This window comes from Anguilla anguilla, chromosome 7, assembly GCF_013347855.1.
Source record: "Anguilla anguilla isolate fAngAng1 chromosome 7, fAngAng1.pri, whole genome shotgun sequence".
NCBI classification, from domain to species: domain Eukaryota; kingdom Metazoa; phylum Chordata; class Actinopteri; order Anguilliformes; family Anguillidae; genus Anguilla; species Anguilla anguilla.
This window is the reverse complement of record NC_049207.1, coordinates 51305717-51316574: the sequence shown is the minus strand read 5'-3', so window position 1 is coordinate 51316574 and position 10858 is coordinate 51305717.

Below are 10858 nucleotides of genomic sequence, written 5' to 3'. Positions count from 1 at the left end.
GGAGGCTCAGTGCATCTCATCTTTTGGATCTTTTTAGCCTGTTACTTACTTTTTTCTGTATTTGTTTATTAATAAAGCCACACGTTGTCATGCTTTGCCGAAGCTCCTCTCCCCTTGTATGTTCAGCCTCCAAAGAGACTACGAGAACATTGAAAAAGATTGGACAATATTTCTGCAGCAGTTAGGGAGTGTCATTCCACAAGTGCTGCTTCATTCCAACAGCAGTTCCCACAGAAGGGTCAGTTCTGATTACAATTCACCTTTGACTAAAACTGCAAACGCAGAGGCACTGCATACTGCCTTAATGACCTGCATATGCAGGCATAGCTTGCAGCCGAAAGTTCAAGAGTGTTTCATTACTGGCGAGCAAACACTGGGGCGTGGATGGTGTTTGACCGCGTGATTAATTGGCCGATTGGCTAGCTGTGCATAGGTAAGCAGGCAAGTGGCATTCTCAGGCTTGTTAATTAGCACATAGAGCAAGCAGGGTAGGCATCAATTAAACCAGCTGACAGTATTTAACTTTGCTGGCTGTCCATTCAAAGGCCGTGGTCAATAGTGATCAAGAGATAGTGCTCACCTGACCACTGTGCAAAACTGGGTTGTTTTTTAATTTATTTTTACAGTGCTTGTTTCGTCTTACATAATGGCATAGATGAATACTCAATTCGAATTGGCTGGAAGGTGTGCAGTTTTTTTTCTATATATGCCTGGCTCAGAAGTAGTGCCAGAAAAATTTTAATCACTGTTCTAAATTAATCAATGACGCATCAGTGACTCGATAAAACAAACATGGACAATGATGAACGACTGTTATACAGCTTGACTATGTTTATAACAGGGCTGCCCAAAAAATCCTGTAGGTTTTCAGTTCAACCCTAATAAAGCACACCTCATTCACCAGCTAGAGATTTCAATGAGCTGCTAATTCATAGAATCAGGTGTGCCAAATTAGGGTTGAAATTAAAACCTGCAAGATGATAGATCTCCAGAAGCAGAGTTGGGTGGCCCTGGTTTATAGTTTAGACTCCGTTTTGAATATAATTCAACAGTTGGCTTGCTGGCTAATTATTACAACAAACATGCTGTGAGACCATTTTGACCCAAAAAACTAAGAGAATGTTAATATTAGGGAATGTGAGTGACCTGACATAAAACTAGCTTGCTATCTAAAGGGGGAATAGAAAGATGTGTCTGTTGCTAAGTGGTGTAGGGTATGGGATATTTGCTAGACTAGTGAAGCACCGTTTCCATTGCAACAGAATTGCATATGTTGAACCACATGTTTTCATGGCAGTTGGGCCTTTTGTTGGTAAGCCGTTGTATAAGGGGGATAATGAGTCTGGGGCTGTGCTTGGCCAGAGGCAATTTACTGCCTCGGTGTCAGACATTCAAACTGCCTTTTGGTCATTATCACCGACTAGTAGGATTTTGCACAATCATTAAGTGCATAGGATGGTATATGCTCTTCATTCTGTGTTAATGTTTGATGGTAACAGCCACACTAGTGACCTATTAACCTTTCAATAAGCATCCCATATTGTCATCCCTTTCCTGATCCTCCCCTCCATCTTTGTTATAATATTTATATTCCAAATACATTTTTTTAATATCAATCAGTAATCAGGGTGATGTTTAATTCCTCTATAAACATGTTAATCAGGGTTAACTTCTCAAATATTCACTAATTTTTGTTCTTGATAGGATCCTTATCCATCATCAAGTAGCGCCTCCCACTTTGAATTCTACTGCTTGACAGCTGACAGTTGCTAAATGAGACCACAGGATGCAAATGGCTCAGTTTAAAAAGTCATAAGGACTGGTGGCTAAACTTGTCAAAGTGCTGTGACAGTGTGTGGATGGGCCTCATGGATGGGCATCAAATCTGGAGCACGCCAGTACCAACTACGCTTGGCAGGTCTCAGGGCACCACGTAATTGGCCAATTGGCCAGGGAGGGCGGGAGGAATTTCAACTGGCAGGAAGTCTGTGTCTCAATACTCACGGCACCACCGCCTGCACATTAGTAAGCTTTTTTTCCCCCGCTGCCTCAGTGTCTGTGGACGCTTAGCTTAGCCATTGAGTACAGGGGTACTGTTTTTTAGAACATCATGAAAAACACTTTATTTTTCAGATGATAAAGTGCCTTTGTTCAGCCTTCCATGTCTTGGCATGAGTAAGTGTTGATTCAGAGTGGGAACAGCACAAATTTATGGCAACTTTGACTCTTGCTTTGACTTATATAATGTTTCTGGTTCAGAAAAAAACCCTCTTACTCTGTCTTTTGGTGTCAGCTAAGGCCAAGCATAAATTGTGCCTCGTTGCCTTAAAAGTAAAAACTTTGTGTCACAATAATTGTGCTGTTTTCATGAAAGGTGTTCTACCTCCAGACATAAGTGCTTGTAGATGCATTAGCAGAGTGGAATGAAAACTTGAATGACAAATATCCTAATTAAAATGTGATAAAATGCATCAAATATTTGTACAAACTGTGCCCTAGTAGCTTAGACTCTGCTCCTCTCTGGGCTGTGATATAAGCCCCAAACTTAGCAAAGAATTGCATTTTTTTTTCACCACAGATTGCTCCCTGATTAAATTAATCGTGCATAAAAATAGCCTTTTGGGTTATAACAGGGTTATTTGGGCATGGATAGTATCACCTCAATGTAACTTAACACAAAAACAAAGATGTGAATTAAGTTTTAAATCCCTTGAAATGGAGGATTAGTTTTCAGGAAGAACAAACTGTGGTTTTTCTGTTCACGGTGTTTCTAAACAAATATTAACTGCATGATTTTTAGCGTTGCGGCATATGTTACATAATTGACCATAATTGAGGAGGCTTTCGTGATAAGCTTACATGGGACGCTGATAAGAATTCTGAACCCTGCATGCAAATATTTTATGCAGTATTTAATAATAATAATAATAATAATAATAATAATAATAATAATAATAATACAGGATGGTATTAATGTGAAATAACAGGATTTTCCCTCCTCTTCCCAGGGTTCAGTTTCAGCCTTTCAGTGGCCGGCAGGCTGCTCCTCCTGCTCCTCATTCCTCCCGCACAGATACTTGTTGTTGCTGCACAGATCGCGGTTGTGAGGGCCGTCCTCTGTGCGGCAGGCGGGTCTCGGGCGATGTGAGCGGGGTGCCGATGAGCCGCGCTAAGTGCGGCTCTTTGTGCCGCCGCCGCGGTCGGTCGGTCGGTCGGCGGCGGTCGGCGGCGTTTCTCACGTCACGGCTCGCCGAGTTTTTTTTTTTTTTTTCGGGGGGGGGGGGGCATGGGGGGCCGACAAGAACGCCACAAAGCCCACAAAGAAAGCGCAACGACCTTGGTCAAATCTTATCTTTGCCTCAGAACAATGTCAGGCCCTGTTCTCCCCCCCCCCTCCCCCCCCCCCCCCCCAAATGCTGCAAAGGGTGCATTAATATCCTCTGGTGCCCTCAGATAGAGAGGGGGGAGGGGGGAGGGGGGAGGCGGGGGGGGGGGGTTCTCTACATAGCAAATTCTTTGTACTTTTGACACTGGGGGTCTGCGGCTCTCATTCTCGCCCTCGTCTTAATTTTTTCGCGGTCTCGCAGGTGCTCTCCGTTACGCCTCTATCAGTAACGGGCCCCGCAGTGCGTGTTTGGGTAAAAAAGAAAGATCAGCCGGAACATGAAAATCAGATAGCGAAGGAATATTCCAGGCACTGCGAAAACAGTCCCACCTCTCCTGCAGAGCAGTGACCCGCATAACCTACTGATATTTAATTAACCTCTTACTAACAAAAGGATGATAGCAGATTAGGAGACACAGGCACCAGGAGCTTTGCTCTTTTTTTTTTTCTTTTCTTTTTGCTCTCCTCAAATCACCGCATATATCAAACACCTTGCAATTCCTTTACTGAGGTAAAAAGTATTTTCGGTAAATCAGCATTTGTTGTGCTAACAGAAAAAAAAAAGTAGTGATAAATAGGTTTCTCCTGTCCCTGACAAAGTAAATATCAGGGGTTGGACCTCTCAAATGAACCAAGCTATTACTTTAAATCTAATGTCTTGGCTTAGAGTATCGGGCATTGGAAGTCAGAGGAATAAATATGAGGACTATCAGATGACTTACCCAGCTAAAGCATTAGCTCAGATTGCAGTGGCAGAGTGTCCAGATCAGGAGCCCGTCGTCGTGATGCTAAATGGACCATATTGTCCACCAGGAAATAAGGGTTTCAGATCGTAGGGCGTTCTCTGCTCAACATTAGCAAAACCAGTAGAAATATCTGCACCAATAGCAACAGCAAAAGAAATAGCATTAGTAATACTAACATCCATCCATCCATTATCTATACCCACTTATCCTGAGCTGGGTCACGGGGGGTGCTGGAGCCTATCCCAGCATGCATTGGGCGAGAGGCAGGAATACACACTGGACAGGCTGCCAATCTATCGCAGGTCATACAGAAACTGTAATCATCCACCTATAAATTACGAAGTGATGACCATGACAATTTGAATAAGTCTGGCTGAAAATTGTTTGCAACTAATTTCAATCAATTTTTAATCATTTACGCTTGACCCTGCACCATGTATGCATGCAGGCGGGTGCCCACACACACAGACGCACGCGCCCACACACGCACACACGCACACACACACAAACACACAGACACACAGAAAGTGAGAGAGAGAGAAAGAAAGAGATAAAACTATCAATTTTTCACATTCATGCCTGTCATATATGCAATCAATGTTTGTATTGCAGAACTTGGCACTTGTTCTGTAGGTAAATTTGAATTCTCTTGAGAAGAATTAATTTACATTTGATGAGATTTCTACATTGCAAATACAAAGTTAAACACAATTTAGACCAGTGATTGAGCCAGGGAATTCAACCATTATGGTGTTATTTTTGTGCCATGAAATATTGTTTGAATACGTACACCTGCATCTGCTTCAAAATAAAAGCACACAAATCAATGCTTTAATCCTTTAAAGGGAGAGGACGATCACATCAAACACATTTTGTTAATTAAATTCATCAGTCATCAGTCACCAGTCAAACATCACCAGCAAATCCACATGGTGTGTGTGCTTGTGTGTTCTTATGTGTGTGCATTTTTACACGTGTGTCCAGGAAAAATTATATATTCATATGAATAATTCTTTGCTTTTCTTCTCTCCTTGTTTTGAAGTGTAACTTTTCTGAAATGTGCAACTATGCACGGATGTCTACAATGCATTTCACACTGGAGAAGGGGGCGTGGCTTCCAGGGTTTCAGAATGCTACAGGGACACCCCGCTTCTCGCACCTACCCAGCTGCAACACTATCGAAAGATTCAATCTTCAATATGCTGATTCTATCATAATAAAGAAAATTGGCCCGGTCCCTCTGGAAATTCATAATAGAAAATAATTCTGCCCTTGAACCAATCTTGGCTCCCTTTTGATTAGACGATGTTATCTTTGTTTAGACTTTAGCATCTGGGTCAGGGACATGTTCATATATTTAATTAAAATAGCATTGCCCAGCTCACAAAGGGTACTTATCTTCCAGAGCACTTTTTGATTTAAAGATTATGAGCCTTGACTGGCACAAGAAACAAAGGCATGGAGCTTAGAAAGTAAATCTGCCCCCTAGTATGAAAAATATTTCATTTGCTTATGGAAGAAGCCATGCTTCATGCAGCCATAGGTAAATACTGGAAATGAAAAAATCAGGTCAGGTTTTTCCATGAGTTCTGATTTCAAAATTATTCTATGTTCCAAGAGAGAGAGAGATGGGTTGGGACCCTGGGGTACCTCTCATCTAAACTACAAGGTGAATCCATAGTTTTGAACTGTGGACAATATTGATTAGTTATGTTAGAAAAATACACACGTTTATATAAACACAAAAATACACACGTTTATATAAAATGTAACATTTTAAATCCAACAGCTCGTTCTCTGACTATGTTCTGGGTTTTTATGGCTTTCAATATTCCTGAAAATTTCTCTGTTCATCATCCCTGTCACATTCCAGTTTGTGTTGCCTTGGCAATATCAACAAGCCAAACACAAATAAATGGTTTTATTTAAATATTTAATTTAGTTTTATTTACTCTAAACCATCCAAATCCCATCAAACTTTTAGGTTGTTTGTAGCCTCCCTGGTACTTCCTGCTAGATACTTTTAATCCCATTTTCCCTGCCTTTGAATAATACTCTTTCTAAGGGTGATTTCTTCAGTCATCACATTGTTATTTGCATTTGCTATTTTGTTATATTAGAATATAGCATTTAGAAATCTTTTCTAAGACACATAGTTGCACAGTTGTCTGCATAGTTGTCTACTTTAATGGCTTGGTCAGCAGTCTTCAGGAATCAACATCAACATATTCACGCCTCTGCTTGTATTGTAGAATTTGTGTTTAAAAATGCATTGAAATGGTCACAAAATGCAGCCTTGGGGAGTTGCAGCGTTGGAAACACATTCCTCAGACTTACAGTTCCATACTCTGGTGTGTTATTCCGCATCTGTTTTGTCACTAATCTACTATTGTGGATGCTAAGCATCCACGATAGTAGATTTCCAATTAAAGAAAAATATGTGATATGGGACACACTGTTGAGTTGCTATGGTTGGCCCTAGCAACAAGAGCCAGGTTTGCACACATTGAGATGTGAAAATCAATTGTATATGGTGCTTCAGCTCACAATGCGGATCTTTAAAAGATATTTCATGTATTGTATTTGGAAACCCTGTACACAAATCTTATTTAGCACTCAAATAATGCACTTTTTTTCTCTCTCTCTCTCTCTCTCACTCTCTCGAGAGCCTGAAGAACAGTCTGGTATCCCAGAACAGTGGACTTTAGATCCTTTAAAGGGGATGATGGGTCTTCCTGCTTATTTGACATTATAAACATACACATACATTTGATTTTATTTTGATTAATGTATGTGCGTGACAATAATTACTAATAATTAATAATGATTGACAATAATTGCATTGGCATATGCTTGGCACACAGTTCCCGGTTGCATTTAAATTCTGTTTTGAAGCCTCATCTATTTTATCTGAATTCCAGACTCCTTCTCTTCCAATCTATGTGGCCAGGGCTGGAAAAAGAAGAATGCAAACATGGAAAAAATCCCATCTACCTTAAATCAATGTTATCTCTGCAAAAATAGGTGGGGAAGCGCTTTCTTTTATTTGCAAAACTGTCTGGCTGTCCTGACACAAAGCCTCAGATGACATTGATTTACCTTTCGTTTTGTATTCCGCAGGGCTTTTCCATTGATTCCATGGGGCAGAATATGAAACACAAAGTTTTAAATTTGACCTGTATGCCCACATGCATGCCCACATGCACACACACACACACACAACACACACACACACACATGTGTAAGTTCACATGTTGCATAGTGCTTACTGGCATTCGTTTTTTTGTTTGTACCTACCAAGGAAATGTTTTTTTTGTTGTTGTTAACGAATGAACAAACAATTCAATGTACTCTCGCTCAATGTCATTGGCCATCAGCACAAGCATGAATCAACTAGATTGATTCGTAATTCATTTGAACTGATAATTTAACATTTATTTTAATCTCATTTCTGCTCCTATTCATTATTTCATTTTGCATACTTAATGTTAAATTCCACGTCTAATTGGCACAGTAGATATACTACTGATATGTAAAGCACGTGTTCTGCTCGCCAGTTAATAAATCCTAAAACATTTCTGTTAATACTTATTAACAAGAGGAAATAGTGTTCAATTCAAGACATGACACATAATGAAAACTATTATTTCGGCACCACGGCACCAACATGAGTGGCTGCAAACTTTGGCACCACTCTGAAGTGCCCATGAACATCTCAGCAGCTGCGCCACCAGCCCCGCATTAATAATGCATGGGTAGAGTTTGAAGTGTGCCGGCTAATTCAGTGCTCCTATCTCAGTCGATGATATCAGAAATCAGATGGCAATTTCCGGACCGAAAAAAAAAGAAGTAGACGAGGAGGGAAGAGAAAGCTGTAAATAAACAAAAGCGCGGCTCGCAAGTTGTCGCCGCCGGGGGGAAAGTTTCATTGATTAATTATTCAAGAAGACGAGGTGCGCAGGCAACCCGAAAATCTCATGAAGCCGTAAACGTACTGGCTTATTCTCCAGCGGAGGGGGGGGGGTGGGTGGGGGGTGGGGGGGTGGGGGGTATGGAGGGGGCATTGTGCTCAACAGTAACCGCAAACGGCCACTGAACTTTCCCAATTGAGCTATGAATTATATAACAGATAATATATGTCTAATATAATTCATAAAATGCTCCCACAGCATCTGTTTACTCACACTGTTGTGATATGAGGCAAATGTTGCTGTCGTTGCACTGGATCTTAAAGAAGTAATTGTATTTGTATTTGAGACTCAGTGTTTTTGAAGCATTAGTCTGTATGTGATCAACTGTGACAATAGTTTTGCTATCGGTAAGGATTTTTCGAAGTATCATACTTTCTTTTCCACATTTCAGTTGGTTTAAAGAAAACTGAATGATTTATTTGTGGAGCATGAACTAAATTCTTTAAAAGAACAAGTTCAATTCTAAAGTATGACAGTATAAATGCCAAGGCAACAGTAAAGCCCCTGATTATGAAAAGTCAGCACACTATAGCCATTCCTTGCATAATTAGTACAAAAGGTGGGACTTATTATCCCACAAAGTGTTTTCTTCACAAACAGTTTAGTTGGTGATCGTGGAACTATTCAAACAAATTGCGCTCAAAGCAATTCAGAAAACAACAGCAATGAAAATCATTGGTTCCTAATCTGCTGCCCATACACGTTTAGCTACTTTGTATATTTTCCCGTACTGATTTATTCACTTATCCTTTATGTATCCAGGGAGGTCCAATTGAGATCCAAAATCTCTTCTTCCAGGATGTCCCAGTATTGCACACGAAACTGTTAATGTCAATAAGCTGCATAGTATACATTGTCATGCAGCAAACATCTGCAAATTGTAGTTAATGTTCATGTTTATGTGGAACAGAGCAAAGTTCAGCACTGGAACTATTGAGCCAGGACATTGTCAGAATTTTTGTTTTCAAACCTGTTCGTAAAGTGAAACATACAGAAACGATATAAAGTCTATTTCATCTCCCTTTGCAAAGCCTTGATGGATCTTCTTCAGAAGCAAATTGCTTTTGTTTCTGCACTCTGTGTCTGTAAAAAATGAAAGAACATTTATCACCAGATAATCTTTTCCACTGGTACTTCTAAATTCGCCTGAAAGTGACGTTTCTGCACGCATTTGCTTCCTTGTCAAATGCACCCTGTATTACATTTCGACAATCTTTTGAGTGTTCATACGGTGAATTATCCCGAAGAACATTGCACCGAACAAGCACGCACGTGGCAAGGAAGGAGTCCAGAACTGCTTTTCAGGGATCTGTTTTGGTGTTTGTTTTTATTCTGGCTGAAGTTGGTAGTTTATAATCACCCTGTCCTCTGTGTTATCATCAGCAGTGGAAGGGCAGGAGAAGGCTAAGAGAAACAATGTCCTCTCCTGTCAATGGCAAGGATATCTCTTGTCACTTGAGTTGTCAGGAGGAAATTGCCTGTAAGGATTTTCCAAAGGGATTTAAACGTGGCAAATGTATTTTATCTCAAGTATGTTATAGAGGGAAAATTTAACTTCCTGTCCTAAAAAAAATAAATAAAAATTAAATCTGTTTGGGGATGCTACTGAGCAGTGGTCCACCTATAGCTCGCTATACAATCTCATATAAATCACGGTGTACAGTATGTGCTAGGTTCATACTAAAATAATTTCAAATAATGTTTAAAAATCTAGCTCCTGCACACATGGACATATCACTGATATAAAAATTGACATATCTGAACTATGGCATTCCATGAAGATGATCAAATTTAAAATGTATCTCTCTTGTCTGTGTCCTTTAATGATAACACCTGTCTTGCTGCTTATGCCCTTTAAAGGACAATATTGTGACATTTTGAACGAAAAATTATTGAAGGTGCTGTAGTGACTATAGTGATAATAATAACGATGATGATGATGATTATTATTATTATCTTAATAAAAAGTGCTGATTTCCTCAGAAGATAAGTGAAGGTGAACAGCAAGGCCTTGCCTCTTTCATACAGGGGCTAGTCATAGGTAATTATCACTGATAGCCACATAAGTAAGAAATCAAAGCAGGTATAGATCACTGAAGTAAGAAAACACTTTTTTCCCATTTCATTTTCCCCTATGCAGCCACTCACTGATGAAAAAAAAACTGAAAAGAGTCACGATATGCTCTCAGTTTATTTCTTGGTTTTTGTTAATAGTGAGGATTTGATAAAAAGCCTCATTGGTTTGGTTATATCTGTTCTGTCCACAGGGCTATTAATGTAACTGTACAAACCGCGGTGTTATCACTTGGATTTAAAGTTAAATTAGTTTTCGGATTGTGTCAGGGGTTGGACGCATCTGAGGCAAACAAACAACTGCGCAACTGCAGAAGTAGTTCTAAGAAAATGGGCCTTGCGGGTCACAATATTTACAGAAAACAGTTTTATTTTAATCTTAATTTGACGATACAGACAATGTGAAATTACAGAATAACTGCAATACAGTAGACTGTTCACACTGTCTGTTGATGCACTGATGAGCTTGTGTGGCACTGTAGATGTAATTCGCTTTTTTGGAGGGGGCGGGGAGGCTTGGGGGGTGGTGTTGGGTTGGGTGCAAAATGTTGCTCATAACTGTTGCTTATCAACTGCATCAAGTTTACTGCCTAAAAGTGAACGTTTCAAGACCAGGGGCTGGCAGGAGCTGTTGGTAATCGATATGAAGGCTGGCTGCTGTCAGGCTTGACTGGACCCTCGAG